At 49.3% G+C, this 16,171-nt stretch overlaps 1 protein-coding gene across 3 annotated transcripts in view; it reads left to right on the top strand.

Moving 5' to 3' along the window:
- Positions 1-16,171, top strand: part of SLC29A1 (solute carrier family 29 member 1 (Augustine blood group)) — a 57,552-nt gene that overhangs the window by 15,298 nt on the left and 26,083 nt on the right. Inside the window, exon 2 of one of the 3 annotated variants that reach the window (XM_030557220.1) lies at positions 399-561. The exons of 1 other annotated variant lie outside the window; for it this stretch is intronic. The gene's annotated coding sequence lies outside the window, so the exon portion shown is untranslated. Of the gene's footprint in view, positions 1-398; positions 562-11,051; positions 11,156-16,171 lie in introns of those variants that run through there. One more of the 3 variants, XM_030557219.1, reaches the window with a different exon arrangement.

The raw sequence follows: 16,171 nt of genomic DNA on the forward strand, positions 1-16,171 counted from the left end.
CCAGCGAGAATCTAGCCGTATCATTCGTTCCCACATGAAGGACAATCAATGGATTCTTTCCCACTCCCGTTAGGATCCTTTTCAGCGTCAGGTCCACATCCCGTATCTTAGCACCTGGCAGACAGCACACCCTTCTGTTCTCCGGATCAGCTCTAGTTACAGGCCTGTCTATTCTTCTCAGTAAGGAGCCCCCAATCATGTAGACCTGCCTTTCCTGGTGACAGTGTGATTCTCTGGTCTATCCCCTGCTCCCACTGGCAGCAAGTCCTCTCGATTCCTATTCCTGATACTGGTGCTCTAGGACAAGTGAACTGCCCCCATTCTTCTCAGTAAAGTGTTGATTATGACGCAAGGTGAGGAGAGTGTAAATGTCAGGCTTGTTAACTATTTCACTTCAGGTTGAATCATGCAAGAAAGGAGAGGGAAGATCACACTGAAGAACTGCACAGTCCACTGTGAGTGGTGATGCTAGTGGGTGGAACTGAAGCTGTGGGCAAAGCTTGGGAGAGGACTGTGACATACTCTTCCCTGGAAACAAACCAGCCTGCATAAATAAACCAGGTTAGTTTCCCAGCTCCCCTGCCACCTCTCCCTCACTTTGTGTTCAAATACACAAAGGCCAAGCTCTGCTTTGAGCTGTCAAGGAGATATTCAGCCAGCCAGCTCCCCCTGGCTCTTTCACACGGAACCTCTAACCTTTCAGGTAATAGATGGGATGGTGGATCTGCCATGCCCATGGATCTCTGACTCAGCCTGGTAAAGTGAGGAGGTAAACATAAAATAATGCATCATCCCTGCTCTGTTCCCCCTCCCCAGAACCTAAGGACACACCAGGCGGCTGCTGTTGTTTCTTGGGTTGGTGTTTTTTAATAGAGACACTCCTTGTATTGTTCATTTTTGTCTACAAATGAATCATCAACAGATGTTAAAGTCTCATTTTTAACCCAATTCCTAGGCTCCTGCTTTTGGGTTTATTTCCCACGGTCAGCAACTAGCTGGCAGTTGAAATAGTTCCAGCACCACTTATGTATTTCTTGGAACAGCTGATTAAAATACACATACCCCCTTCCCCTTTTTGATAAGAACAGCAGTGAAAAGGCAGTCATTTTCTGCCTCTGTAGGGACATGCAGAGTGTGGTTCTGCTCCAGATCCACCCTTTCGTCATGGCTATGCCCTGAGCCCCGCTCCTGGCCACCCCTTTCTGTTTTTAACAAACTCTCTGTTGGTTTCTCAGCAGCCCCTAATTCTCCGCGCTTTCACGGCTGGTAATTTAAGTGGCTGCATCCAGTTCTGAGGTGGGAAATGCCTGTTACACCACCCAACCCATTTCCCCCAGAGCCGGGGCAAGACTATCGTTCCAGTTTCAGGATCAAGGCAAGAGCTGCTGCTGCATACTAGTGCTTGATCTGCTGTGGGGATTCAAAGCTGTGCAGGGCTTCAAAGAGGCAGCTACCCTACACTGAATGTGGTAAATGAGCGTTCTTGCCCATCCAGCAGCTGTGTCCCTGTTACTGTCTTCACCACGGCAGCATGGCGTGCTCTGCAGTGCACGACTGATGGTGTTAAGACCAGGTGTGCTTGGGAGACTAGATTCTGGGTCTCCTGACTGGCAGTGAGGGATTAGCTCAGCAAGCTGACCCCAGATGTGTTAGAGAGGCTGCAGCCAGCGAGGGTTTCCCCCATGCCCAAGGATGCAGACCATGGCAGAGTGTCTTGCTTGGCTGGTTTTATGGTGTTGTTTTCGTGTTAATGGGACACTAATGACGCAATTCCTGTGCTTCTGCCTTTGTTCTCACAGAGCCCTTTGCGGCAGAGTGACCCCTTGGCATCCTGCCGATAGCTGCCAGGCCCTGGGAGCTTAGAACAGGAAATCCACTTGGAGAAGCCCTGAATGGATTTAGTGCCAACAGGTGCCAGGTTGAGCTCTGCAGATGGATGGCCTCTTTGCACAGAGCAGGGGACTTGCTGTAGTGTTTCTCATCCCTGCTCTGCAGGGACCCTCTCTAGACAGGAGCTCCATCTTAGTGGTTCCTTGGCCTCTGCGGAAACTGCCAGCAAATGGTCCAATAAGTGCCAACAGTGATGGTGGGTTATGTGCCATGGACACATGTCCCCTGGGAACTGGGCTGAGAACCCACCAACTCACTTCACATGTGGGCCCTCGAACATCTGTCAGAAGGGGACAACTCAATCACTGCTGACTGCAGCTATAACTGGAATCAGCAGTAGCTTAAAGCAGGGGTAGGCAACCTATGGGACGCCTGCTGAAGGTGGCATGCAAGCTGATTTTCAGTGGCACTCACACTGCCTGGGTCCTGGCCACCACTCCGGGAGGCTCTGCATTTTAATTAAATTTTAAATGAAGCTTCTTAAACATTTAAAAAACCTTATTTACTATACATACAACATTAGTCTAGTTATATATTAGAGATTTATAGAAGAAGACCTTCTAAAAATCTTAAAATGTATTACTGGCACGCGAAACCATGTATTAGAGTGAATAAATGAAGACTCGGCACAGCACTTCTGAAAGGTTGCTGACCTCTGTCTTAGAGGATAATGACTCCTTGCCCCCAGCCTCTTATGCTCTCTAGTACCTTCTAAACTGAGCTCTGTTTTGGAACAAAATGATGGGAGGGGTGACCCCAGGACTTCTTGGTGCCAACTGGCAAAGGGCATGGGAATGCATAAGAGTTACAGGCTTGTGATTCCCCATTTGTAGGTGTCTATAGATCCCTGTCTCTGCTGCTCTTGTCTATAGAGGAGAGGGGTGCTAAGCAGCCCCAGACTATGTTACAACAGCAATACTAGATTTTGCCTGTGCATTGGGGAGCAAGCAGGTCTTCACTAGCACGCAAAGTTTAGTAGCTAAAGAGGTTTGGAAGTCTGGATGCTTGGTTCTTTTCCAGGCTCAGTAAGGGAATATTGTCATGTTCTTAGAGCGGGAGACTGATACTTTAGAGCTCCTGGATTTTGTTTCCAGTTCCGCCACTGGCTCATTTGTGTGACATTGGGCAAGACGTTTCATCTCTCTGTGCCTCAGTTTCTCCATCTGTCGCCCCAGGATAGTGCTCATACTCTACATGTTATCGAGGGGTTGTGAGGGTTAGTTAATGAATGATTGTAAGATGCTTCAGATCTCCAGACCAAAGTTTCTATATGGGTGCAAAGTGTAAAGGATTCTAAACACACTGAGCTCGTACAAATATTGACCAGCTCCCAGGGACCCTAGAAATCAAATGTTGGCCAAGGAGAGAAAAGTAAGTCTTGAGATTATCTGGTGTATTGCCCAATGTCTAGGGCAAATCCAATTTTCTGCTGCGCCCCTCAAAGACAGGGTGTTTGTTTTTTCCCTTTGGATTTTGTTACTTAAGTAGAAGACACTGAATGGCTGAAAACAAATGAAGCTTTCATTAAACATTTTGCAGGAAATGGGATGTGTAAAAGGAGATCATGTAGCACATTTATTTATGGAGTTAAAAAAAATAGCTGAAGGGGAAGGATACAAATGGCCCATTCGTGAGGAGTTTTCTGTCCAACGCTCCGTACTTTGGAAGGTTTTGGAAGCTCCAGTGGGCTGGATCATGGCTCTGGTGCAAGCAGGATTGGCATGTAGCTGTGCCACCCTAGAAGCAATGCAGGGGGAGGTTTTAGAGAGGAACAGCATCCTCTTTGCTTCCCCTGTGCTCTAGATTTGTTGCTGGCCTGTAGCAGAAGCAAATTGTGATGGCACTATGAGAATTCAGCTGTGTTAATGAGAACGTTACAGGGGCTAGAGTCAACGCACTGCCCTGCCCTGCTCCTCCCCAACCATCAGGTCAGGAAGGAGTAGAGGGTACACCACCCCGTTATGCCTGTGTGTCTTCCCTAGGGAGGCTATGCAGGGATATAAGAGGGGCTCTTACTTCCCCTTAGGCTCCAAGGCAGCGATTGTAATCCAGGGCACAGTTTAGCTCAGTGTGCGGTAGCTATGATTTGTAAAGTTCTCAGTGCTGATTCCTGCACAAAGCTCTGCTTTTCTCCAGGATTGAGCAAAGGTACCTTAGGTTTCTGTGGGTGTTTGTTCCTGCCAAATAGCTTAGACGCTGTGCTGTGATGGTGCGTGAATCATTTCTGTTGGTGTTTTTTTTTTTTTTTTTTTTTTTTGGTCAGTGACTGAGATATTATTGGAAAGGTATTTGGCAAGACCGTAGCTGCTCAAGCCAGGGCTCCTAGCTGCATGTGGATTAGGTGGAGTCACAGGATACAGGGTGATTCATCTGTCTTGTAATGAAAACCCTGCCACATGAACTGCAAGTCACCAGTTACACTTCAGATCCAGGGCTACTTAACAGAATTAGCGTCACCTTCTTCAAACGCACTCCTGTGTCGTGCGGTGATGTGAGTTACCCGACAAAGGCAGCGATGTTCGTAAATATCACTAAGCGGATCCTGCCCTGAAATGACTTTCAGTTCACCTTCTGAGTGAAGCCTGCTTCAGTTCTGCCTTTGGCAGTTTCCAGAAGTTGTCGTTTCCTGAGTGGAGTTTAAAGAAGTAGCCCAGCTGTTTGGGTTTTCATTCTTGGGTAAGTTCTCATTACAACACTGACTTGCCTACCTGCCTTGCAGTGCTGTTGTAGCCGTGTTGATCCCAGGATATCAGAGGAACGAGGTGGGTGAGGTAATATCTTTTATTAGACCAACTTCTGTTGGTAAGAGAGACAAGCTTTCCAGCCACACACAGGTATTCTTCAGGTGTAAGCACAAAAGCTTGTGTCTGTCTCCAACGGAAGTTGGTCCAGTAGAAGATATTACCTCACCCAAGGCCTTGCTCCTGCAGTTAGATCCACAGGGGTCAAGGATTTGCCTGAACAGATCCAGTTGCAGGATCAGGGCCTCTGTGTGCATACAGCACTTTGAAGGTGAAAACTGCTATGTCCTTCTGTCATTTCCTACACAGTGCTGGGCTTGTATCTCCTAGTGGTCACTGGTGGCTGCTGTGCGATTTGGCACTAATGTATTTTAAGCCTAAAGACTCTACTGAAGGGAAATTAATTCCTGTGCTTGGAAGCTCTGGCGTCTCTTGCAAAGGTCTATGAATGAATTAGATTATGTTTGTCGAGCACTTTGAAGCTTGAAAGCACTAAATACAGTGTTGATTGTGAACCCTTTGGGGAACACGGTAGGTTATAAACATCCAGTCCTGAAGTAGAAATTTCCTATAACATCTTTCCAGATGGAGGTGGTGTCTCCCTTCCCCTTGCATTCTGACTGTTCACATCCCTGAGAGCACTCGCTTCCTGAAATTACAGGGGCACGAATAACAACTTTATGGATGACTTGCTCAGAGTGTCTGTGGAATCTACAGCAAATTGTTACCTTGGATTTTTGCTTCAGTTTACAGTTCTGAGCCCTGAGTGCAGAGGTCTCAAGAGGACATGCGGTGCCTGATCTACAGAAGGGCTGAGCACCCATAGAGTTCAGTGGGACCTACTGGTGCTTCTCAGACCCATTGCGCTTGAAACAGAAGGCAAATTAAGTTAGAGATCATTAACTCAGGTTCGCTGAAGCGCAGGGACAAGTCTGTGTCTGATCTTTTTTGTTTCTGGTGGTTTCTGAGTCCTTTTTTTAGGTTCTGTCTGTCTTTACTCCCACAGAAAGATTTTTCCCTGACAGAGTTTCCATCATTCAGGACATGTCAATCAACAGGGGAGAACGCTCTGAGAAGTAGGTGTCATAAACAGATAGCTAAGGGTTAATGTCTCTTTCACCTGAAGGAAAAAAAAAAAAAAAAAAGTAACCTGAAGCACCTGACCAGAGGACCAATCAGGAAACAGGATTTTTTTCAACTCTGAGTGGAGGGAAGTTTGTGTCTGAGTTCTTTGTCTTCTGCCTGAATCTCTCTCAGCTAGAGAAGGATTTTTCTATTTCCTGCTTTTCTAATCTTCTGTTTCCAAGTTGTGAGTACAAAAATGGTTTGTTGTTTTGTATTTACATGTCTATAGTTGCTGGAGTGCTTTGAATTGTATTATTTTTGAATAAGGCTGTTTATTCATATTTCTTTTAAGCAATTGACCCTGTATTTGTCACCTTAATACAGAGAGACCATTTGTATGTATTTTTCTTTCTTTTTTATATAAAGCTTTCTTTTAAAACCTGTTGGAGTTTTTCTTTAGTGAGGAACTCCAGGGAATTGGGTCTGCAGCTCACCAGGGAATTGGTGGGTGTTAGATTTACTAGCCTGACTTTGCATTCCCTCTGGGTGAAGAGGGAAGTGCTTTTGTTTCCAGGACTGGAATTAGAGAGGGTGGACTCCCTCTGCTTAGATTCACGGAGGTGGCTTCTGTGTATCTCTCCAGGAGCACCTGGGGGGAGGGGAAAGGGAAAAGGTTTATTTCCCTTTATTGTGAGACTCAAGGGATTTGGGTCTTGGGGTCCCCAGGGAAGGTTTTTGGGGGGACCAGAGTGCCCCAAAACACTCTAATTTTTTGGGTGGTGGCAGCAGTACCAGGTCCAAGCTGGTAACTAAGCTTGGAGGTTTTCATGCTAACTCCCATATTTTGGACGCTAAGGTCCAAATCTGGGACTAGGTTACTGACAGTAGGCTATAGGACAGGCTCCATACACTCCTGGCAAGATAGGTCTGAATTCTGCAGCATGACCGCTTGATTCTGCAACGTTCTGACGTAGCAGATGGGAGATGCGTTAAGAGCTTCATTTACGTGAGAAAAGAAGGCTTTTAATAACTTGGATCTGAAATGAATAATATCCTCAGATCAGCAGTCCCTGTGTTGTTTATTTTGATATTCAGTTTATTTTATGCTGTCCCTACCTAATTTCAATGTGCCACACAGTTTTATACTGAAATACATAACTGCATCAATGGAGTAGTCAAGGGGCAGCTGTGGAGGTGGTTTGATACTGTGGGATAAGGACGTTACCTGAATGCCTCTGCTAAAATTATAGCAGTAAATTAGATAACAATGTTGATTTCTAATTTCGTCATGACTAGGTCTCAGAGTCAGTGCCTCATTGAGGTGAATAGGTGGTTCACCCCTCTCTGAGCTATTGTTTCAGGCTGTTTGCAGATTCAGGCATCACTGCTTTGGTTACATTTGGATCATTTTCAAGGCTTTTTTGCAACTGTAAGGGCTACAAACATATTTTCTTTTCTTTAAATGAAAGTGCAGTGCTGGAGCATGATTCTTCAGCCAGGGTTGGATTCTGGAACATATTCCACAGCTGCAGAAGTCTGACTGCAGAGAGTAATCTTGCCCTAGGAGATGGAGACGCTGGGATCTACTGGAGGTTTTTCCATCTCTAATTTCTGTCACCATCTGAAGCTGACGAAAAGTTGAATTTTTTTGGGGGGAAGGATGTTTCTTAATGACATAAGACAGCTGCAAAAAAGGGATTTTTGATAAGTAGCAGCAGTTGCAACTTCCGTTTCCTGCCATTGCTGTTGGTCTTCTGACCTCATTGTCCAGTTGATTTACACACAGGAAGGGGTGCTGTGTACTGAGAGCATCTGATTATTTTTGTGTGTCAATTTCTAGGACATGAGCAGAGGTTGCTTTTATTACAACGGTGTGTTTGGAGCCAATATAATCTAATCAGTTCAATCACTGTATATCAGCTGGAAATAAGACTGATTTGTGTTTGCTCTGACCAATGGTTGGATTGGACTTGGGTTTGTGGTGAGACAAAGTAACTGATTTCTCTGATGTGCCCCATATAAGATTTGATTTTAAAAAAAAATTTCTAGATCTCATGATTGCAAAGGTGACCCCAATGGCAGGCCATCTAAGTCTGTAGACAGGTAACTTGAAACAATAGCTCTCTAGGAGTAATGACTAACCTATAGATATGGGGTAAGGGGGTTAACCCTAGTGATGGTTGAATACAAGTATCTCTCTATTGTGCATCCTATAGGGTCAACCCTTACAATGGCAGAGAAGGAGGTGGACAAATTAGAGAGTCCAGAGGAGAGAAAAAAAAAATTGGTCAGAGGTTTGGAAAACCTGACTTATGTGGAAAATTAAAAAACTTGGGCATGTTTAGTCTTGATAAAAGAAGATTGAGGGAGGGACCTGACCTGGTAACACTCATCATATAAGTTATGTGCTGTTATAAAGAGGACAGTGACCAGTTATTCTCCATGACCTGCCTGAAGGTAGGACAAGAAGTACTTGACTTAATCTGCAGCAAGGGAGATTTAGGCTAGATAATAGGAAAAACTTTCTGTCTATAATGGTAGTTAAACTCTGGATTAGGTTGCCAAGTGAATCTGTGGAATCCCTGTCACTGGAGATTTTTTAAGAACAAGTTAGACAAACACCTGTCAGGGAGAGTCTAGGTATACTTGGTTCTGCCTTAACACGGGGCTGGACTGAATGATCTCTTGAGGTCCCTTTTCTACATGTCTATGATTCTATAATGCATTTAGAGTAGGTGCTAAGTAGTATTTCTAATGGGGATGGCTAACTCAGTTTAAGAATATACTTTTTTTTTTCTAGTCCAGACATACTCTAAGGGGCAAGCCTCAGCAGAAAGGCCTTGCCTAGACTAGCTTTATGATGTGATATTCACTTGCTGAAGCGTGACCTACACACATTTGGGCGAGGGCTGTGTTTTGTTTTGCTAATATAGTTACACTGGTGCAACCCCTCCTGTGGATGTAGTTATGTTGGTGTAAAGGTACCTTTTACCAGTGTAGCTTATTTCCATAAGAAAGGGGAACAACTATACTGGTCTAAAGCACATTTATACGCAGATGGCTGTGTCACACTAGGAGGTTGCACTCCACCACTTGTACCAGTATAGTTAAAGTGATACAATTAGGGTATGTCTATACGTCCACTGCGGCAGTGGCGCAGCTGTACCGATACGGTGTCACTTATGTCTCTCAGCGGGGTGGAATAACATAAATTTTGCCGACATAGGCTGTAATGTAGACATAGCCCTGGTGTGTAACCAAGGCCTAACTAGCCCAAAGCACATTTCCTTTAACACGTTAAAACTGCTTGAATTCAAGCCGGGGCCTAATTTACACTAAGAACTTACATCGGTATTGCTGTGTCTGTAAGGGGTGTGAAAAACTCGGGTGCAGACAGCACTAGACTGATGGAAGAATTCTTCTCTCGATCTAGCTGCTTCCTCTCAGGAAGGGGGGGAGGATTAACTATGCTGATGGGAGAACCTCTCCTGTTGGCAGAGGTAGTGTCGACACTGAAGGCTGCAGTGGCACAGCTGCTCCTCTAGCATTTTAAATGTAGACATAGCCTTAGTTTCTCTGCCCTCCAGCGTGTGCTAATCTCACACCTTAGCTCCTTGTCTAGACAAAGTCTGAGACAGAGTGAGCATACGTGTTCCAGTGCTTTGGGAAATGTATTGCAACATGCACCCAGCCTGGGGACAGCCAACGTGGGACGTCAGCCAGAAGCTGAACTGATCGGATGAGCTAGGCAGAGACTCGCAGCGGGGAGGTTGTGCGTAGAGGGTTGGGCTCCATCAGTCCATGCCACTTGGTTTTGAAGAACAGTTTTCTGAAGCAGAGGAAGGATGATTTATTGGTTCAAGCACTGGCTTGGGAGCCAGGAATCCTCTGGCCTGACTCACCGTGTGACTTTACACAAATCATTGTCCCCCTGTGCTATAGTTTTCCCCATCTGCAAGCTGAGGAGCAGGATGCTAAACCACACAGCAGGCCTGCAAAGCTAAATTCATTGATGTCTGTAAAGTGCTTTGGGATCCTCACATGGAAGGGGCCAAAAATGGGCAGAGCAGTCATTATCGAGTGATGCTAGAGCAGCTGTTTGGAGTAGCAGCGACTCTGAGAAACAGTTCTGCTCCTAGTCCTGTGCATTCCTCTCCCTGACTGATGCATGCTGGAGACAAGGATGAGAAAATAAGCTCTTTGCCCCTTTGGAGGCTTCTTGCTCCTCTGCATGAGGGCTGTAGTGGAGATGGCAGTGCTCTGACCCTCAGGATTCTAAGCTCAGCTGGAGAATAAGACCAGGAGTAGCAGGTGAGGGGGCAAAGAGCTTGTTTCTGTGCCGAGGCCCCTGTGCAGCGCACAATGAATGGAGAGGAGGAAGCCAGCTTGATTCCCAGCAGAACTTCTAGGAGTTATTGGTGGCTCACCAATCTCTGGAATGATAAATACACCCTGGCATCTCCTGGCTCCTGCTGCCTGTTTAATAGGCACCCAGGACAGAGTGGGGTTTATTGAAGAGAAGGGCCTTCTGCCAAGGGCTGTGGTGCCTGGCAGACAACTCAAGAGCATTGTTAAGATTCATCCCCAGCCCCTAGCTTTGGAAATATCCATGACCCACTTTGGGCCCTGGGCCAGCTTCTGAGTGGAGGAGACTGCACCTGGTGCCCTGCAGAGGGGAAGAGCAAGGAACCCTTTAATGGGTGGGCAGCAGAGAACAAGGGAGGGAGTGGTGCCTGCCAGAGAGGAAGGACTGCTGGTTGGGAGGAGGAGAGGGCGATTGAACAGCTAGGGAGGGTGCCAGCCATGAAGCTGAGAGGAGATGGGTTGGAGGGGGATAGAGGAAGGTGCCAGCCATGAAGCGGAGAGGAGATGGGTTGGAGGGGATAGAGGAAGGTGCCAGCCTGGAGCAGAGGTGGGGTGCCAAGGAAGGAGAGGGCAGAGGGAGGGTATCTGGGGAAGAAGAGGAAGGTGCCAGGGGCAGTGAGGGTACCGGCCTGGAGCGAGGGAACAGGGAGGGCGCTGGGCTGAGCCTGGGGGAGGAGAGGAAGCAGGGGCTGCTCCAGGCCCCAGCATGCCAAGCCCGTGCTTGGGGCTGCATGCCGCGGGGGGCGCTCTGCCGGGGCGGCAGGCAGGGTGCCTTCGGCGGCTTGCCTGCGGAGGGTCCGCTGGTCCCGCGGCTTCGGTGGACCTCCCGGTGGAACCGAGGGACCAGGGGCACGTCTGCGGGAGATCCGCGGGACCGGCGAGCGGCAGAGCGCCCCCCGCAGCATGCAGCCGTGCTTGGGGCGGTGAAATGTCCAGAGCCGCCCCTGGGAGAAGGCGGGCAGTGGGCGGGGCCGGACCAGCCCGGTGTCTACATGTAGGTCCCTCCATCACTTTGGCGCTCAGCAGTAGCCAGCAGCGCGGGAGCGGACGGAGGGCGAGTCGGAGCGTGGCCACACGGAGCCGTCCCGGAGCAGGTTGGTGATGCTGGGGCAGCCGCCCCCTTCCTGCGCCGCTGCCGCCGCACCGGGGCAGGCGGGAGTTCAGCCGGCGAGGGGCAGACTGCGCGCTCCGGGGAAGCCGAGTCCCCGGCTCATCCCCTGGTAGGAGAGGAAGGGCACCGGATCCCGGTGGGGCGAGGGGCTCTGAGCCGCCTGCCTGGCTCGTGGATAAGCGGGGGTGGGGGAAGGCGAACTGCTCCTTGCCCAGCGCAGGGATCCTTGGCACTGGCGATGGGACAGCGGGTGTTGCGGGTCCCGCCCCCCCTTCTCACAACCGGCTTTCCCGTCTCTCATGCCAGCCACGTGTAAATCTTCGTGGGGTAACAGAAGCAGATACTTTCCTGGGCGTGTGTCCTAGTTCACCGTCGGTGTCATCGCTTGGACGCATGAATGTCCCAGGCACAATAATCTGGCGATACCCGATGAACTGGGCACGAGTAGGGTGGTGCCAGTTGTCAATTCCTTGGAACAGGGCAGGTCGGTAGAACGTGTTTGGGGAGTGTTTTTCCTAAAGCTGAGCAATGGTCATTAATCCCTGCGGGGCTCCTCCCTCTCAGAGGTGGGGCTGAATGTCCCTGTAATGGTTACTCTTGGGGTGGTGGGTGAGGGATGGTGCTGGTGTCCCACCTGCACCCTGCAGCTTAGCCCAGATGCGAGACTTTACCATGTACACCCTTGGCATTGGGCAGGGTGGATGTCTTCAGTACCCACGATGGGGGCGACTGTTTGGGGCTGCTCAGGTTACATCTCTTATGTCTGTAGTACCAGCCAGTGTGTGTGGCACTTTGCAAACATGCAGGATTAAGACAAGGTCTCAGCCCTGAGGAATATACAGTCTGCCTTGGGCAGATGCAGCCCAATAAGGAAGCAGGCAGTGCTGGAGGGGAGAGCGGTACTGGAAAGGGAGGCGGAAGAAGGAAGCTCTGAAGGAGGGTTGGTGTATGGGACTAGGGAAGCTGCTGCATTCTGATGGCTGCGGAGAGCTACAGCGTTCTCTCTGTAACCCCTTTGTCTCATATTGAGTCCAGTGGGTTTGGAAGGTTCTTGTGTAAGAGGAGCTGGAGGGTGGGCTAGGGTAGCTCCCTGTATCTGGCTGTGCTGCCTCGTCTCTTGCACTCCCCCTGGTTAGTGGCTGTAGGGGGGATGGCCAAGGCAGGAATTGCTCTGAATGGAGTGATGACACCATGGAAATTTTTAGTGAGCATCTCTTTTCCTGAGAGTGACAACTGCATTAACAGTGAATCTGATAGGAGCAGTACCAGAGACAGCCACGCTGGACCCTGCGTCCACCGCTCCTTAATAGACTTTATAGAAGCCAGACAGGGGCATCCCAACCTTACTGGGCACTAGTGCCAGTTCAGCTGACTAAGATCTCAGTTGTACCAGCCATTGCCCACTGTCTGCCTTTGAATGGGGCACCTTCAAACTGTGAGTTGGTGGGGGGTGGTGACCAGGTTCTAGGGCCTGGTGCTGAGACTCATCACTGAGGTCCTGGGTAAATGAGTATCAACCCCCAATCCCACGCCGGATGGGTTCCCTTGGGTTAGAGGCATGCAAGTCATTCAAATGTCCCTTTTCATCCCGAGCAGCAAGCTGCTTCCCTAGGCCAGTCCCTTGAGCTGCCTGCTCCAGCCAGCTTCCTCATTGTCCAGGGTCTATGCCAAAACATGAAGTCTCCAGTCTCTCTTGTGCTGCTCCCCCTGTCTCTGTGGCAGCAGCTAGCTCCTGCCCTAAATAGCATGAGTTTCTCAGGGCTTATCTTCACTCAGTTAACTTGAGTCCTTTCCACACAACCACAACCCTGACTGGAGTGGGGCCTGTCGGGGTATAGGCTAAAGCTTGAGTGAGCAAAACTCATCAGTTGCTAACGTGACTGTTCTGTAATGTGGGCACAGGCTAGCTCCACCCAGGTGCTGCTAGTCCTCCAGTGCCTTCCCACAATTCACTGGGAAAGAATTCAAAGAGCGGCTCAGCTTACTGCAGCACAAGGAGCCATGGGAAACAGCCCCAGCAATCATAGGGCTAGTCTACACTACGAAGTTAGGGTGACCTAGCTATGTCACTCCAGGGGTGTGAAAAATTTGCTCCCCTATGAGACGTGTTCAAGTTGACCTAAGCCCTGGTGTAGACACTCCTAGGTCGATGGAAGAATTCTTATGTACATCTACCTGTTGCCTCTCAAATGGGTGGATTTACTGCAGTGATGGAAGAACCCTTCCCGTCATTGTAGTAGTGTCTACATCACAGTGGTCTGACTGCAGTTGTGCTGTTGTAGGGTTTCTAATGTAGGTGAGTGAGTGCAGAGCCAATGAAGACACAGCAGCTGGCATGTTATGTCATAGTATGGCTGCCATCACTCAAGCTAGGCCAACTTGAGAGGAGTAACTTGAGCCTAGATCACTCGAGTTAGCTCTGCAGGGAAGACAAACCTTCAGAAATCGGAGATGGGTGAGAAGGAATCTGCTTCAATCCACTCAGCAGGGCTGGGATCCCAGGCACAGGAAATGAGGAGCTTGGGTCTTGCAAGGTGTCCCTGGGCCTCCTCCCCTTCCCAAACTATTTAATGAGAGGAGGAATCCTGCCATGAGGAAGTAATGCTAGTACCTCATTATCTTCTGGGTGAGGACGTTAATGAATTTGCTAGCTTTTGAGGATCAGCATTATTGTTCAGTCACTTGAGGACTTGGCCTGGCCTGGCCTGGCCTGGCCTTACTATGACTTCCTGGAAGCCAGAGCACATGGAGCCGGGCCTCCTACATGCAGTCCAGAGTCTTCCACTTTCTGCAGTTAGCCCCACATCCTAGGTTGTCCAAGCAGGAGGGAGCTACTGGCTGTGACACAAAGGGGAGCTTTCAGGGCTATGGACCCTGGACTGCCAAGGAGTTGGGAGCTGGGGCTTTCAGGTTCCCATCAGCTTCCCAAACAGCAAGGAGCCAGATGGGCTGGGGGCAGCAAACCAGAACCCTGCCTGCGTTCTGTGGCACCTTCAGTGAAATGGAACCATCTCCCCAGAAAGCTTAGATTTTGACAAATCGGCATTCTGTGATGGAAAGCCAGTCCCACGGATAATTTCTGACCATCTCTAGTTGGGAGTGAAGTTCACAAGGTGGGGAAACTGGGATGTGCAGAGGGAAGAGAGGAGAACACACAGGCAGGGAAGAGGGAGAGAAACAAAGGAGGGTGGGGGGGGAAAGAGATAAATGAGTCAGAAATAGTCGTGGCTCTAAAAGGGAACGTGTTCTCCCACTGAGTGATGCTGGGCAAACAACTGATCATCACACAGCTTGCTTAGTACATAAGGGCATGAGCTCCCTTGATCTTTGTTCAAACCATCCCTGGGAGAGCATAGTCTTAACCTCACACCTCAGCCCAGAATTAAAATGGAGTTCACCCATCTCCGCAGTGAGTTAACACCTTTGCCACAGATCTCGCAGGCAGGTGCAGAACCTGAACTGTGCCACCTTGCCTGGCTTCTCCAGCTGCTTGCACTGTTCCAGCTGGAAGTGAGATCTGAGTGTGCGCCAATGTCCCACCCTGTTTAAGTACTACAGGGAGAGCCCAGCTATTTCCGTCCACCCTGGAAGCCAAATAACGCAGTGCTGCTGCGGGAAGGTCTAGTCCCTACCGCTGGGTGGAACAGGAACTTTCTGTTCCACAAGCCTGCCTTCCAAAACAGCTCAACCTGAGATCCGCCCCCAAGAGCAGATGGAGATTCTCCCAGATGCCTCTGGATTTGCTGCAGCATGTCTCTATCACCCCACCAGCCTGTGGTAGAGATTCCCTAGGAAAACAGACACTCCATCCTCTGAGATACCTATAACTATTCTCCAGGGGAATTTTCCATGTCTAGACCATAGAGACGCATCCTGGCCCTCTCTTCCTGGTCTCTGCTGAGCTGGGAGCACAGGAGAACTGCCAGTTCTGGTTTCCAACCAGCTGCGTCTGATTCTGGCGCCAGGATGAAGGCAACGCCTTTTTCTTCCTAGAATGTCTTGCATCAGAATCCAGATGGGGGTTTGATGCCATTTCTGGTGAAGCCAGCTGCTGTGGTACTCCCATGGTATTGCTCTGTGCATTACATGGGGATTTTATTCTTTTTGGAGAGCCTAGTGCTATGTTCCAAAACGTCTGTTAGTCTATAAGGTTCCACAGGATTCTTTGCTGCTTTTACAGAGCCAGACTAACACGGCTACCCCTCTGATATAGTGCTATAAGATCTCCCATCCCTTATTTGGTGCCTGCAATAAGCCTGCAGCTCTCTCTCTCTGACAGTCACAACCCCATCAGCTCTCAGATGCTAAGGAGTGCTCGCTGTAGGTGGAGGACTGAGAGGCGTGACTCTGTATGTGGCAGGCTTTCTCAAAGTATGGAACTCAGTAACCTAGTATACGTTAGGGCGTGCCATGCTGCCGAGGAGCCTGACCATTTGTGTTTATTAAAGATCTCAAGGCACTTCTGTCAAGAAGGAGGAGCATTATTAACCCTGCTATTTTGCCCAGGCTGAAATTCAGGCAATTCAGCTTGGTCTCTCGAAAGTCTCCCATCCAGTTCTGGTTGTAAGTGGGATTCTCCTTCATTGCCTGTTGTGCTGTGTGTTCTTAAACACCGCCCGATCCCCCGGTCCCCAGTGGTGGCAGGAAAGGAGGTGGTTGCTTGGTGCACCGCTGGTAAAGCTGGTTGGGAATGGATGCCACTGTTATTCCAGCTGGGTAGAGGGAGCGGTGTGTCTCTGAAGCCTGCTCAGGGTGGTAGCTAGTTGGGCTGGTGTCTCTTCCCGGGCAGAGGGAGGGGAGGCTGCAGGGCATAGATTGTTCCCCCCGCTCTTTCACTAGGCGCTACCTCTGGGCTTGCTCATCCTCAACTCATGCAGACTTTCCATTGAGAGCCCTGCTCTCTGGCCAGCCTTCCCTCTCCTCTCTGTGGGGCTGCTGGGTCTGAAGGGTAGAGAGAGACTTCTCCTTTTAGAATTGCGAGCCCAGAGAGGGGCTCTGT

Source organism: Gopherus evgoodei, chromosome 3 (assembly GCF_007399415.2).
Source record: "Gopherus evgoodei ecotype Sinaloan lineage chromosome 3, rGopEvg1_v1.p, whole genome shotgun sequence".
Classification (NCBI taxonomy): domain Eukaryota; kingdom Metazoa; phylum Chordata; order Testudines; family Testudinidae; genus Gopherus; species Gopherus evgoodei.